General features: G+C 43.0%; 1 non-coding gene across 1 annotated transcript; it reads right to left on the bottom strand.

Annotated features, from left to right (window-relative positions):
• Nucleotides 1–14,222: 14,222 nt before the first annotated feature.
• Nucleotides 14,223–14,333, bottom strand: LOC140191004 (U6 spliceosomal RNA). Its single transcript, XR_011883738.1, has one exon. It is a non-coding gene; the product is annotated as a U6 spliceosomal RNA (small nuclear RNA).
• Between the last annotated feature and the right edge of the window lie 231 nt (nt 14,334–14,564).

The raw sequence follows: 14,564 nt of genomic DNA, 5'->3' as shown, positions 1-14,564 counted from the left end.
ATTTGACCCATTGAGTCTGCTCCACCATTTTATCAATTTTCCTCTCAGCCCCAATCTCTTGCCTTCTCCCTGTATCCCTTCATGCCCTGACCAATCAAGAATCTATCAGCCTCTTCCTTGAATATACATAAAAACTTCACCTCTACTGCTGCCTGTAGCAAAGAATTCCACAAACTTACCGCAATTTGGCTAAAGAAATTCCTCTTCACCTCCATTTTAAAAGGACACCCCTCTATTATGAGGCTGGATCTTCTGGTTTTAGACTCCCCACCATAGGAAATATCTTCTCCATGTCCACTCTATCAAGGTCTTTCACCATTCGAAAGGTTTCTATGAGGACTCCCTTCATTCTTCTGAATTCTAGTGAATGCAGGCTCAGAGCTATCAAATACTCTTCATATGACAAACCATTCAATCCTGGAATCATTTTTGTGAACCTCCTTTGAACCCTTTCCAATTTCAGCACATCCTTTCTAAGATAAGGTGCCCAAACCTGCTGACAAGGCTCCAATCACAAACAAGAGAAGGCTTATGTCCCGAAACTCGACTGTACTCTTTTCCATAGATGCTGTCTGGCCTGCTGAGTTCCACCAGCATTTTACGTGTGTTGCTCACGATACTTCAAGTCAGGCCTCACCGGTGCTTCATAAAGTCTTAACATGACAGTACATCCTTGTTTCACCTTGTCTCAACTTTACCTGTTGTATGTGTGAATTATACCCGTTCAGATAGCATTACTGTTATGTGTGTTCACTCTGAAATGGAATTACAAGTGGAAGTTAAGGCTCCTGCATTCCACTGCACCTATTCTTGGACAGCGAGGCTGGATTTACCAACAAAAAGTGGTCTTGAGACAGTAGGACTGCCAGTTTTCTATTAATTTTGAATAACTTTCTTGCTTGCTTTGAAAACAAGCTCCGGCTTTCTAAGTGAGCAATTTTCTCCCTGAATACGATGTCCAGATTGATACCCTGATCCAGAGTAAACATATTTTCTCTCAGAACAGCCACTATCTTTGTTCACAGTGGCTTACGTCATTAAGCAAGCAAACATGAAGTATACCGGGTTTGCCATTTCCAAAGTTCATCTCTCCTTCTCCGTCCTGCTGTGTCCCGCTCTCCTGGCTCAGAACAGCACCACTTTAAATCAGAAAAATGTGCTCTGGGCACCCTGGAGTACAGTGACCCTGAACTTCCTTAAACGAAGCAGAACATAAACTGTGGATTACGTCTTCGATAGCCAAACTGAACACAATTATAACATCAAAAATGTGAAAGAATATTGCAGTAAATGTACTTTATTGCATCGTGCCTTTATTCGCGATGCAGAAATGATTATAAGGTTTCAGACTAGTCTAATGAGCTCCAATTTCAGCCTCAATTAGATGCCCAAGAACCATGACGTAATGTTGCAGTTCTGTGGAACTCTGCTTAGACCACACTTAGAATATTGTGTTCATTGCGGGTCAGCTTGTGGGATAATATAATCAGTGGAAACATACTTAATTCACAAGCACCAACATGGAGTTGGGGTTCATTTTAAGAGGCTGGTCTGACGTGATGTAATTGCATGAAGTTCTGTTACCGCATTTCGTGTTTAGTTTTTGGAGTTCAATAAATGAGTTCAACATTCAATGTAAAATATATTATCAGGGTATATACATGTCACCACGTACAATCCCTGAGATTCTTCTTCTGTGGGCATACTTAGCAAATCTATAGCACAGTAACTATAAACAATGGACAATAAACTGTGCAAATACAGATATAAATAAGTAGCAAATAATAACAAGCATAAAGTAACAAAATAAAAGAGTGTAGTTATCTCCTTTCCTTCAAGAGCCTTCTGGTTGAGGGGTAGTATCTGTTCTTGAACCTGGTGGTGCAAGCACTGAGGCTTTTGTACCTTCTACCTGATGGCAACAGTGAGAAAAATCTTACGGTTTTCCTAAAATACAAAATGCCCCACTGTGGTAAACCATATATATATGTTGTAACTGGGTTACCTGTTTGGACACGCCCCTCTGCTGACTGCTCCTGTTGGCTCCTCCCACGGGACCCTGAATAAAGACATTCTGTTCACTGCTCCATGATGTTTGCTCTGCTCTTCTCCACATGCGCCATTGCTCCTCCTCTCAGTCCAGGGCAGATACTCAGCAGGGTTGAAGTCATATTTTACTGCTAACAAAAGCCTTTCAGTATTTACTCTACTTCCAGTCTTTTGGAGTTATTGATGGTGCATCACCCACGCTGTTTTATTTGCGGAAACCTACAGCCTCATTGTAGGATGGATGTGGAAGCTTCAGACAGGACACAGAGGAGATTCACCAGGATGCTTCCTAATTAGAGAACATGTCATATGAGGTATGAACCTGGAGCATATTGATGTGACAGGGCCCAGCTCTTACAGCGAGGAACGACCTGGCGTTTGGACAATTTTAACGCCAGGCCTGATGGATTGGAAAGACAGGGTGTTGGGACGAGAAGAAAGGGTTGGGCCGGTTCTGTTCACTGCTCCATGATGTTTGCTCTGCTCTTCTCCACATCGAGGCTGAGGCTATGGCCTGCTCCAGGCTGTGTGTCTGCGAGCTCCATGATGTTTCGCTCCACTGTGTGATGAAGTGAGCCTGTGGCTGTGGGCCTGCTCCAGGTCTTGTATCTATGGATTCACTTTCATTTTGAATGCTGTTGCTTGCTTTTATTGTTTGCACAATTTCTTATTTTCTCTCTCTCTACACATTGGGTGTTGGTTGGATATTTTAATTGGTTCTTATGGGTTTTTATTGGAGCAAAGGAGGACAAGAAGTGACTTAATAGAGGTGTATATGATAATAAGCAGTATTGATAGATGGACAACCAACACCCTTTTCACAGAGAAAAAGCAACTACTACATAAGGACATAATTTTAAGGTGATTGAAGGAAAGTATGGGAGGATGTCAGGGGTAGATTTTTTTTTATATACAGAGAGTGATAAGTGCTTGAAATGCACTGTCTGGTGTGGTGGTAGAGATAGATACATTGAGGAGATTTAGGTATGCACACGATTGAACAAAAAATGAAGGGCAATGGGGGAAGGAAGTTTTCGATTGAAATTGGTGTAGGTTAAAGGGTCGACACAACAATATGGGCTGAAGGACCTGTACTGTGCTGTATTGTTCCATGTTCTCTGTTTTACCGTCTAGCACTTCAGCCACCAGATAAGTGAACCACTTCTAGGCCAAAAAACCTTTACAGGATACTGAGTTGTAGGCCTGAAGCCTTTCGCAACAGTGATGCCTGGGTCCTAGCGGGAGGTACAATATGCTGTTTAGACAATTTAAACGTCGGCCCAGATTGGAGGCGAGAGCTGATCTTACTCGCTTTCTGTGATCTTCACTCCTCGCACCAGGATGCTAGAACCTTTCACTGTTCTGTCGTGGGGTCAATTTAAACACTGGGCCAGGTAGACTGAAAAGACTGGGTTTTGGTCGGGATGAGAGCTCATTTTTCTCGTTCTCTGCGATGGTTATCTCCAGTGTGCTGAGGCTATGAAGACTGTGCTGGCTGCTGTGCTCCATTCTCATTAATATGATGAACTGATAAGCAAGGCTTTGGGCCTATTCCAGGCTTCGGATCTGAGGACTCAATTTTGGTTCAGAATTCTGTTATTTGCTTCAATTGTTCGCATAATTTGTTTCTTTTTCTTTCTCTTGTGCGTATAACGTTGGTCTTTTATTTTTATTTTCATTCTTTTTTCTTTAATTGGGTACTTGCAGGTTTCTTGCTTTGTGACTACCTGTGAGAAAGTTAATCTCAAGGTTGTATAATTTATATATTCTTTGATAATAAGTGAATCTTGAATCTTCCCCTGATCTCCCACTCATCATACCTAACCCACAACAATAATGGATGTGAAGTAGATTTGCCAGAGACTATAGTTGGTTTATTTATCTACTATAGCACTGTGCAAAAGTCTTAGGCACACAGATGTATAGCTAGGCTGCCCGAGACTTTTCAATAGTAGGATAATTGTCAATGTGGAACAGAGACCAAGTTTGTAAATCTGGCGGAAACAAAGGATGTTGGGAATGACGAAGCTAGAGTGTCGCGGGAGGGATGTGGGACAGATGGCAGAGACACCCAGCCCTGAGACACCAGGCAAGGTCAGTTGATTCCAAACAATTGGTTAATTGACCATTACAGAATGTCTCTCTGGTGCTTTCTGCTCCCGGCCCTCTCCTTTCCCCTTTTCCCCAGCATGATTCCTTTCTCCCTGCCCCCTTCCAACTCTCAGTCCACAATAGAAACCCATATCAGGATCAGGTTCATCATCACTTAGCTATATCATAAAATTTTGTTTTCTTTTGCGGCAGCAGAACATTACAAAACATAAAATTACTACTGTAGTGTGTCAAAGTCTTAGGCTCCCTAGCTGTACATGCAGTATGTGCTTAAGACCTTTGCACAGTACTGTATATAAATAGAAAGAGCTAGAACATCAATAATGCTGCAGTTTAGGGGGATTTAACCACCAGGCCATCAGGAAGGAACTCTCAGATTTTCCATTAAATAGTTACATCAACCTAAATTTAGATCTCAAAGTCTAACACTTGTCTTTTTCACAATTAGCAGAGATAGTAACAAAAACTGGAGGATTACCAAGGTGTAATTGAGTCTACTTCCTTTAACAGTTTGGAACCCAAGACAAACTGTGATCATATTCTACTAGCTACAATGACCATTGGCACGTGGTGTTTTGGAAAGGACTCTGTTCACATCTTTCATGAGGTTGCCCCACCTGTCATGCTGATTTCTGAAAATCAAACAGGAGAAAATGTGCAGATGCTGGAAATCAAGGTAATCCGCACAAAGTGCTGGAGGAACTCAGCAGGTTGGGCAGCATCTATGGAAAAGAGTAAACAGTCGACGTTTCGGGCTGAGATGGGGTCTCGGCTCGAAACATCCTCAGTTTCCTCTTTCCCTAAAATGCTGCCTGGCCTACTGAGTTCCTCCAAAGTTTTGTGTATATTATACAGATTTTTTAGATTAATAGGAGGGAGAAATCTGTCTTTCTGTCCATTATGCCATTGATGTCTAGGGCAGAAATGAAGGTCCTCCATTCTGGTGGTGTTCAGGGCTTCCTTTATCATGTCAGACACTTCCTCTTTGTTTTCACTTTTTTGGTCATGCAAGCCCCAGCTGAAGATTCAGGAATACCATCGCACTCAGATGCTGAAGGATTCGTCATTGCTGCTTCTGTAACAATTCTGTTTGACCAGTTAGGGTTGGTAATCCTGAGGTAAACTCCTGAACCTGGAGGACTGGTGGACCGCTCTTAGCCTGGACTCTACCCTTTGACCTGTTTGGCATGGGTGCCCAAAGCATAAAGCCTCCTGACTCCAGCTAGCTTTCCAGGGTAATTGAGGCAGGCAAGTCTTCAAACCCAGTGACAACATTGTGGTCCTCCTGGAAGAGGGAGAAATCTAGAATTAAATAATTTTACATATTGTGGGCACTGAAGGGCTGTGTTTGATGATGTAGTTGAGTTCTTGCTGTGCTTCAGACACATCTATTTCAACAAAACTTGCAGAAAATTGTTATCAAAATTTCAGTGAAATTTCATCAAGCCTTCTGCAATGCAGGAGTTAATAACCAAAGGCACCACCAAGATGAATTCAGCACACTTTGCATAAACCTATCCCAAGCTGAAAAGCACGACTAATATTGCAAAGCTTCTAATTAGTTCCCAGATTAATTTTTAATAAATGCAGTTCTAATTGGCAGCATACATAGATTGAAATGTGTTTTGTAGAGGAATTTATCGCTTTTAGTTTGGGTCAAGATCAAATTCATCATATGTGTCTTAAGTGATAATTAACTCTTAAATTTGCAATGTTTGATATCAGGTAGATTTGAGATCAATGGAAAACTTAGATCAGACCAAAAATCCCAAAGGGACAAAAAGTGAAAAAACATTCCTCAACAATTCAAAAAGCAAGACAGATTTTCCTTCTGTATTGTTTCTGCCTGCCTCTCTGTATTCCATTTCTCTGCTCCTCTCTGTCTCCCTGTCTGTGTGCATTAATCTTTCTGTGTATCTATCTGAATTAATATGCATCTGTGTGTGTGTTTGTGTTTATGTGTGGGTGTAGGTGTATGTCCCTCTCTGCTGCCCTTTCTCTGTATTTCTTCTTTGCATGCTCCTAAACTAATTTTTCATATTCAAAATAAAAATTACAGTCGGACTAGATAGATGTTCTCAATAGCATGGTGACTGTGGGATGGAGCTGCCATAGTACTGAAACTAATTAAGCTCAGGAGAGTTTACAAGTAAGATCTTTATTTAAAGCTGATTGAATCAAACTATGTAAATTTCATGTGTGAAAAGTATAACTTGTAAAAAAAAATGACTGCAGAGATCATGAAGACGTAGATCTTCCTCAAAGTGAAGCCTTCAAAGAGAAACAATAAGACACTCTTCTCTCGCCCTTGATGAATATCATTAGCAGAATATGAGCATTGCTGGCAATCCAGAATTTTTGCCCATCCCAATGTGCCTGAAAACTGCATATTTTCCTGATTCAATTTTGAGGACGTTCTTGTGGGTCTGGTGTTCTGTTTGGTAAGCAAAACACAGCACCCTACCCTAAAGATATCACAAAAACAAACGTGTTCTTTTCTTTCACAGTCCATTTGTTGCACTGGTACCATTAAGGGCACTTGCTATGTTAAATCATTCAAATTTAAATTTAATCTGCCCGACTGAGATTTCAAATCATGAGGTCTAGGTTTTTTTGTCCTGTCCTGGTTTTCTGACACTAACATAGACGGTGCTGCATTGGCTGTTGATTTTTACAACTCGTATTCCATCTGCATAGCCTCCAACCTGATGAAATGAAAATCAATTTCTCCAACTTTGATTAATTTTTCCCCTCTCACCCTCCTCTTCTTTTCCATTCACCATACTGGCTCATATCTTCTCTCCTCCTCATTTCCCTCTGATGTCCCTCTGCCTTCTTCTTCTCCTGTGGCCCACTCCCTTCTCCTATCAGATTCCTTCTTCAGCAGCACACACAAAATGCTGGAGGAACTCAGCAGACCTGGCAGAGTTTATGGAAAAGAGTAAACAGCCAATATTTCAGGCCGAGACCCTTCATCAGGACTGATGATGGTGTGCGTTGCTTTGGACTTCCAGCACGCGCAGATTTTCTCGTGTTTGTGATCCTTCCTCTTCAGCCCTTTTCTTTTTCCACCTATCACCTCCCAGCTTCGCACGTCATCCCGCATCGCCACATGAACCCAATCCCCTATCACCTTATACTCCTTCCCCTCCCCCACCTTCATATTCTGGATTTTTCTCCCTTCCTTTCCAGTGCTAATGAAGAGAGTCAGCCTGAACCTTCGGCCCTTTATTTTCCACCATAGATGCTGCCTGACCTGCTGAGTTCATCCAGCACATTGTGTGTGTGTTACTCTGGAATTCCAGCACGTTGTGTGTGTTCCTCTGGAATTCCAGCGCATTTTGTGTGTTATTCTGGAATTCCAGCACGTTGTGTGTGTTACTCTGGAATTCCAGCACGTTGTGTGTGTTACTCTGGAATTCCGGCATCAGCAGAGTCTCTTGTGTTTATCCTCTCTGGATCTGCACCCAGTGGCTACTTTACCAGGTACCTATTGGAACAAATAAAATGGCCACTGAGCGTATGTTCATGGTCTCCTGCTGCTGTAGCCCACCCACTTCAAAGCCTGACGTGTTGTGCATTCAGAAATGCTCTTTTGCACACCACTGTTGTCACACGTGGTTATTTGAGTTACTGTCATAAGAACACAAGAATAAGAGCAGGCCATCCGGCCCATTGAGCCTGCCCCATCATTCAATAAAATCATGGCTGATCTGTCTGTAAACTCAAGTCCATCCACCTTCCTTTTCCCCATAACCCTTAATTCCCTTACTATGTAAAAACCTACCTAACTGTATCTTAAATATATTTAGTGAAGAAGCCTCAACTGCTTCCCTCAGCAGAGAACTCCACAGATTCACCACTCTCTAGGAAAAACAGTTTCTCCTCATCTCTGTCCTAAATCCTTTCCCCTGAGTCTTGAGGCAATGTCCCCTAGTTCTAGTTTCACCTACCAATGGAAACAACTTTCCTGCTTCTATCTTATCGATCCCTTTCAAAATTTTGTACATTTCTATAAGATCCCCTCTCATTCTTCTGAGTTCCAGAGAGTATATTCCCAGGTGAGTCAATCGCTCCTCATAAGTTAACTCTTTCATCCCTGGAATCAACCTGGTGAACCTCCTCTGCACTGCCTCCAAAGCTTTCCCTTCAGCTTTTCTTCAGTCTCTATTGTCATAAATTGTTTCCAACTCAAAATCAATCCAAAATTTGTAAGACCTCTCTTCAAGGATCAGTGCCTGAAAAAGGCAGGATCCATCAGTAAGGACCCCCATCACCCAGGTCATGCCTTGTTCTCATTGCTACCTTCAGGAAGGAGGTACAGGAACCTGAATGCACACACTCAGTGATTCAGGAACAGCTTCTTCCTCTCTGCCATCCGATTTCTGAATGGACATTGAACCCATGAACACTACCTCAGTACTTTTTTTTTAAAATTTTGCACTATTAATTTAATTGTTTAATATATAAATACTCAGTGTAATTAACATCTTTTTTCTAATAGTATGTATTGCTCTGTAATGCTGTCACAAAGACAAGAAAGTTCATGTCACATGGGCTCTGATTCTGACTGGTCCTGTGGTAGAGGCAGAGTATAGGGAAGCTTGTGTTTAATACCCACAATCCTTAGCAATTTGGTGATGATAGGATGAAGTGGAAGAAGTTCCAATGGAGTCACTCCTATTCAAGATGCAAACCTAACCTTTGTTTCCAAAAAGCAATGAAAGGAGTGCTTGGAAGAAGATAATAGCATGATTATAGAGAAAAAACAAATGACTGACACAATATCAACCAAAGATTACTGGGCTGAATGGCTTTCTTAATTATTTTGTAAAACAAATATGTTCTCAGTGATATTGTAGAAAATTATTTTTGTACGCAGTTATGTGATTATGAATCCTTTTGGTCTTACTTCTATGAAATTTTCACAGGGTTACCTGTGGACAAAGTTTGCTGAATGAGTACTCCAATTAGTGAATCGTCAGATGTGATAACAAAGTATGTAAGTGAGTTTCAGTGATGATTCCAGTCCACTGGACACCTGCATACTGACACAAGCAGTTAGCTACAGTCAAGTTGGTACAACTGGTCAGATCAGTCCAGTTGACAGTCAGATTCTATGATTAGACTGCAACAATCTATTTGTCACACATGTTTAGACAGAACTGGGAACTACTGTCCATTTAATAAACTCAGACTGATGGCACCCTGAGACCGGTGCAGTGTCTCTCCCTCTGAACTGTGTTTGATAACAAAGCAGGAAATGCATGAAGTAGGAGCATAGCTGGAGATAGGATTTCAATGATACAGAGGTTTGCAACTTTTTTTATGCCACGGATCTATACCATTATCCAAGAGTTTCGTAAATCCCAGGTTGGGAACCCCTGAGTGAAAATGAGAATGTAGGTTCAGGCATGAAACAAAAGCCTTTCCCTGGATTATGACTAATTTATGTTTTGAGCCTCTGCTCTAAACTAAAAGAAAGGATACCTGAAAATTGGATTAAACCTATCTTTTTGCAGTAACTTTAAGCTTGTTATAGCCGGGATGGTAATGGACAAGCTCCCACTCCCTATTAAATGCTCCCAATGGCGTGTGACTCAAATAGCCTGCAACAACCAAGTCCTGCTCCTGGCCCTCATGTGTGACTTAGCTACTAAGTCTGGTGGAAACACTTCTACTGACAAGAGAAGGGACAAATTCAGGCTACTGGCGCCTTAAAACCAGTCGCTTCAGGCAGATGGGGTTCGTCAGCCATGCTTGGCAGCTCAACTGGGAGAAGGAAAACTCTGACCTCAATCTTCCGCTGCCTTGCAGCTACACCCACTCATGGAGAAGGCTTCAGGAGTAAACCCCAAGGGAAAAATCCAGAGCTGGAGTCCCTAAAGCAGTCCTACGTTGAGTTCAATGCTGATTGACAACTCTTGCAATACAGCTGGTACCAAACTGTATCAGTCTCCGCTGTTCCTTTGGGTTCATCGGATGCATGGAGAGGGGGAGCTTGCTGCATGGGCAGCAGCTTGCTCTCCATATTGTACTGCCCTGGCTTGCATATCTAGACGGCTAGAACACAACATCCATGTTCGACCCTGACCAACAGAGACATCATCTGTTACAGTAAAATGCAGTTACACTTTCTTGTAGAGTCAAAACATTACATAATTGCAAAAATTGTTCAGAAATGAAGTTAAGATGGTACTTGTGATACCAACCCAATCAGTTTAGAGAATAGCATCAGCCTGTAAAGACACATTCCCTATGGTGACACCTAGAATGGTGACCAGAGAGCAATGGAAACTGGAGGGGCGAGGGATAGAGCATTCACATTCACTTAAATGGCTTGAAAGTCTGGGGAAATGTGATAGAAACCAAAATGTACCGTAGTAGGGAAGGCACTACAGCGATTGTACTACCTGAACTGCTTAAGGAGAGCTAATCTACCCCAAAAAAATGCTGGCCAACCTTTTTCGATGTGCAATAGAGAGCATACTGACATACAGAATGAGAGTGCAGTACTCTAGCTGTAGCAGGACAGATTACAAAGCACTCCACAAAAGGTGACTAGGACGGCTCAACACATCAATGGGACACAACTACCAGACCAAGAGACTCCTTGTAACATCATTGAAGACCCATACCATTCCGGATGCAATCTCCTGCCATCTGGTAGGAGACACAGAAACATCTTCGTCAAGACAGTTAAGACTGAAAAACAGCTTCTTCCCGAGAGCTGTTGTGAAGCTGAATAATGCTACACCCCAGCTTGTCAATGGCCTTTGATTATTATAGGCTATCAAAGTCATGTTGCATGTAAATATGGGATATTTAAAAAAATTAAGCCGTACTGCATGCACTGTAAATACTTGTTTTGAACGGACTGGAGTAGCACCGCCATCTCATTGCCTTGAGATTCTACTAATAATGACAACGAAACCTTGGCAGAAGTAAGTAACTCAGCCTGCACTGCAAGTCAATATTAAGACTGATTTGAATGCAAACTCAACTCCATTTTCCAGACACCACTGACAAACTCTCAGCCCATTGTCAAACTGGAATCTGTCTTCCTCAGCCATACAAATATTGGAAAACTCTGCAACCACTCCGCTCTGAGGGAGAGAATTCTAAAACTTCATGATGTTCTGAGAGAGGACAAAATAAATTGACGTGCTGATGTCTTAAAGGGGCAACATCACATTGTTGAATAATAGCACTCCATATCCACCCGGTACATGAATCACTGTGTGAGTTAGCAGGAGTAATGTGATCCAACCCACATCCAACTCTGTTAATCTGAAATCTACTGTTCTTTTCATTATCATTTTGTGAAGAGCTTTGAAGCTCCTTAGAAAGTTTTTATTGCAAATATAAACTTTATTCCTAATAACATATAAATTGAAAAAGTAAAGCACCAGGAAAAATATTTTACATTATTGATGTCAAGTGTTCAATACTCCGAGTAGTATTAACACTTCTTTAAAACTGAGGCGCCATTGCCAGGCATAATAAACCATTTCAATGTTCGAGTGTCTTTCTCACCTGGCTCATCCACTCCGTGTATGGTGGCAGAAGGACACGAGACTGGGGTCCTTCCTCAAAGAGCCTATCGAAGCTCAGCACATACTCCTGCAGCCTGAGATGTGGTACTGAGCAGCAGTCTTTTATGGACATCTCACTGTGCTGCAAGTCCGATAAGCTTCAAGCAGACTAGAGGTTGTCTTTTACCAAGATGATGATCTACAGATGATGCTATGGACCAATACCGTTAAGCAAGCAGTCCATGGACCCCAGCTTGGGAACCCTTGATCTACAAAGTCTAAGATCTGTCTCGGTGTGTTATCTTGGAACAGTCCAGAGATAAGGGAGTCCTCTGTTACATAGTTGCCTGGGACGAACTGGGACATGAACCCATGCATCCTTCTCCACACACTTTCAACAAACACGCAGTCCGCAAGGAGGTGGATGACTGCTTCCTTGCCCCTGCAACCATCTTGAAGCCAGCATGCTTTGGGAATGATATTTTGACTGTACAGGAAGGATCTGACTGGAATGGGCCCTCTTCCCGCCAGCTAAGCAAATCCTTGCCGCTTGTTGGTGAGTTTTGGCCATGTGGCATTCTACCGGGTGATTTGGACAATTTGCTCTAGAAACCACCCCACAGTCTCCATAGAGTCCCTGTCTCACAGTGGCTGCAGGATGCCCTGTGCCTAATGGACTTGTGGTCAAAGGCATTCACTTGGAAGAGCTTTTCCACAATAGGAAAGTAATGTGCCAATGTCCATCTAACTGGGACAGGTGGAACCTCAAAGCACATAGTGACATTTGATGATGGCATAGATTGCTGTGCAGAAGTCTCAGGCACGTACAGTATATGTAGCTGGGGTCCCTAAGACTTTTTGCACAGTCCTGTATTTGCCAACATGGAGCAGAGAGCGAGTTTGTAAATCTGGCGGGAGCAAAAGATGTTGGGATGGGCAACGATGGAACGCCCGCAGGAGGGGCGTGGGATGTAGGAGGGCAAAGAAGGAGTGCCAAGGGCGGGGGTGGCATGGGTGCTGATGTACCCAGTCCTGAGTCACCAGACAAGGTCATTTTGATTCCAAATAATTGGTTTATTGATCACTACAGAATGCCTCTCCAGTGCTTCCCACTCCATTCCTCTTTTCCCAACTATCATTCCCCTCTCCCTGATCCCTTCCCCTTCTTAGTCCACAATAGAGACCCATATCCGAATCAGGTTTGTCATCACTCACATATGTCATGAAATTTGTTTATTTTTGTGGCAGCAGTACAGCGCAATAGATAAAATTACTACAATCCCGTGCAAAAGTCTCAGGCTCACTAGCTACATATACGTGCCTAAGGCTTTTGCACAGAATTGTACTTTGGTTCTACATATAGCCTGATGCAACCACATGTGAAGTGGTCATCAGGATGAGGTGACATTGGGTGTATTTTGCCCCTATTCCCTGGGGACTTGTGCATCATGACCTGCTGGACTCAAAATCTCAGAATCAGGTTTCTTATCATTGGCGTATGTCATCGAAACATAGAAAACATACAGCACAATACAGGCCCTTCGGCCCACAAAGCTGTGCCAAACATGTCCTTACCTTAGAACTATCTAGGCTTTACCCATAGCCCTCTATTTTTCTAAGCTCCATGTACCTATCCAGGAGTCTCTTAAAAGACCCTATCGTTTCCGCCTCCACCACCGCCGCTGGCAGCCCATTCCATGCACTCACCAATTTCTGCGTAAAAAACTTACCCCTGACATCTCTTCTGTACCTACTTCCAAGCACCTTAAAACTATGCCCTCTCGTGCTAGCTATTTCAGCCCTGGGGAAAAGCCTCTGACTATCCACATGATCAATGCCTCTCAACATTTTATACCCCTCTATCAAGTCACCTGTCATCCTCCGTCGCTCCAAGGAGAAAAGGCTGAGTTCACTCAACCTATTCTCCTAAGGCATTCTCCCCATGAGATGTGTTGTTTTGTGGCAGCAGTACAGTGCAAGATGTAAAAAAGACTTAGTGTAAATTACAAAAAAACAAATGAATAAATAAACAAACACATAAATAATTAGTGCAAAAGTGGGTAGTGTTGATGGGTTCACGGACTGTTCAGAAATCTGATGGAGGAAGGGGGGACACTGAGTGTGGGTTTTCAGGCTTCTTCTGTACCTCCTCGTTGATGAAAGTAATGAGGAGAGGGTATGTCCTGGCTAGTGAGTGCCGTTAATGATGTATAATAGTAATAGGCATATGTTAGTCTCGTGAGACCACAGATTTGTGCCTTGGAAGGTTTCCAGGGCGCAGGCCTGGACAAGGTTGTATGGAAGACCAGCAGTTGCCCAATCTGCAAGTCTCCCCTCTCCATGCCACCGATGTTGTCCAAGGGAAGGGTACTAGGGCCAATACAGCTTGGCACCGGTGTCGTCGCAGAGCAATGTGTGGTTAAGTGCCTTGCTCAAGGACACAACGCGCTGCCTCAGCTGAGGCTCGAACTAGCGACCTTCAGATCACTAGACCGACGCCTTCACCACTTGGCCACGCGCCCTTTTTAAAATATGGAACGCTTCACGAATTTGCGTGTCGTCCTTGCGCAGGGGCCATGCTAATCTTCTCTGTATCGTCCCAATTTTAGTATCTGTGCTGCCGAAGCGAGATGCCACCTTCATAAGCACCATCGCTTGAAGATATCCTCAGTGGTGGGGTGGCTTCTGCTCGTGCTGTATCTGAATGACTCCCCTCCCCTCTGTGGCCTGCTTTCATCCTGTGCACCGAAGCCTGATGCAGCGACACAACCAGTCAGAATGCTCTCCACCACGACTCTGTAGAAATTTGCTCGAGTCTTTGGCGACCCTGGATGAACCAGAAAATTGTTCAGGTGATTTCAAGGTGGA

The sequence above is a fragment of the Mobula birostris genome, chromosome 31 (assembly GCF_030028105.1).
Source record: "Mobula birostris isolate sMobBir1 chromosome 31, sMobBir1.hap1, whole genome shotgun sequence".
In the NCBI taxonomy this organism is placed as follows: Eukaryota; Metazoa; Chordata; class Chondrichthyes; order Myliobatiformes; family Myliobatidae; genus Mobula; species Mobula birostris.
The sequence above is the reverse complement of the archived record's forward strand: the minus strand, read 5'-3'. Positions and strand labels throughout refer to the sequence as shown.